The following is a 1,799-nucleotide window of genomic DNA, read 5'->3' as shown; positions in this document are numbered from 1 at the left end:
ATTCGGTAGATTAACCTTTGTAATTGTTCTGAAAAAAAAAAGTTTCTGATGTTAAATTTATTCGGTAGATTAACCTTTGTAATTGTTCTGAAAAAACGTTTCTGATATTGTTAAATTTATTCGGTAGATTAACTTTTGTAATTGTTTTGAAAAAAAAGTTTCTGATATTGTTAATTTTATTCGGTAGATTAACTTTTGTAATTGTTCTGAAAAAAGTTTCTGATATTGCTAAGTTTATTTGGTAGACTACCCTTTGTAATTGTTCTGAAAAAAAAGTTTCTGATATTGTTAACTTTATTCGATAGATTAATCTTTGTAATTATTCTGAAAAAAAAAAGTTTCTGATATTGTTAAGTTTATTCGGAAGATTAACCTTTGTAATTGTTCTAAAAAAGTTTCTGATATCGTTAAGTTTATTCGGTAGATTAACCTTTGTAATTGTTCTGCAAAAAAAAAAGTTTCTGATATTGTTAAGTTTATTCGGTAGATTAACCTTTGTAATTGTTCTGCAAAAAAAAAAGTTTCTGATATTGTTAAGTTTATTCGGTAGATTAACCTTTGTAATTGTTCTGAAAAAAAAGTTTCTGATATTGTTAAGTTTATTCGGTAGATTAACCTTTGTAATTGTTCTGAAAAAAAAAAGTTTCTTATATTGTTAAGTTTATTTGGTAGAATAACCTTTGTAATTGTTCTGAAAAAAAAGTTTCTTATATTGTTAAGTTTATTTGGTAGAATAACCTTTGTAATTGTTCTGAAAAAAAAAAAGTTTCTGATATTGTTAAGTTTATTTGGTAGAATAACCTTTGTAATTGTTCTGAAAAAAAAGTTTCTTATATTGTTAAGTTTATTTGGTAGAATAACCTTTGTAATTGTTCTGAAAAAAAAAGTTTCTGATATTGTTAAGTTTATTTGGTAGAATAACCTTTGTAATTGTTCTGAAAGAAAAAAGTTTCTTATATTGTTAAGTTTATTTGGTAGAATAACCTTTGTAATTGTTCTGAAAAAAAAAAGTTTCTGATGTTAAATTTATTCGGTAGATTAGCCTTTGTAATTGTCCTGAAAAAAAGTTTCTGACATTGTTAAGTTTATTCGGTAGATTAACCTTTGTAATTGATCTGAAAAAAAAAGTTTCTGATATTGTTAAATTTGTTAGATTACCTTTGTACTCTATGTCACTTACGAAAAGTTGTAGTTTTAAAGATGTAGAGGGCATTATCAGCGCTTTCTTTATTTATACATGAGGTATCTAACAAGTAATTATGAAAGCCTAACTTGTTTTAAGCACGCTAATTTTAACCTTGTCTATCAATGTTAGATTTATATTTCATAACTAACAAATAACCCCATTTTGTGTTTATCTTTTATACACCTTTAATTAATTCCAATTTAACATTTATTTTTCTCATTTTGATATCTATTATTCTATTCTTTAAATTTTCTGACATTTTAAACCTTTTTCTAACTTGGGGTGGCTCCAGCTAAAAATCATACAGCAGTTCCTGCTACGTTCCTGCTTTAAATAAATCATGGATGAGCTTCAACTTCAAATACTTTGGAAAAAGCCCCAAAAGCTGCGTGTCGAACTGGGTTACTTTAGTTCCAATTTGAATTATTGCATATCTTTTGCACACTCTTGTTCCTTTAGATAGTATTGCACATCTTGCAAACTTTTCTTTCTTACAACCTATTCAGTTTTCTCTTGTCTTGCTCTCCTCGAATTATACCTCTTCTAAACTACCTATCATCCTTTGTTCTTTCTCCATGAGTCTGCCATCTTAAAGCACTGTGATCAATCCCTT

Source organism: Palaemon carinicauda, chromosome 23, assembly GCF_036898095.1.
Source record: "Palaemon carinicauda isolate YSFRI2023 chromosome 23, ASM3689809v2, whole genome shotgun sequence".
In the NCBI taxonomy this organism is placed as follows: domain Eukaryota; kingdom Metazoa; phylum Arthropoda; class Malacostraca; order Decapoda; family Palaemonidae; genus Palaemon; species Palaemon carinicauda.
Note: the sequence above shows the minus strand (reverse complement) of the source record.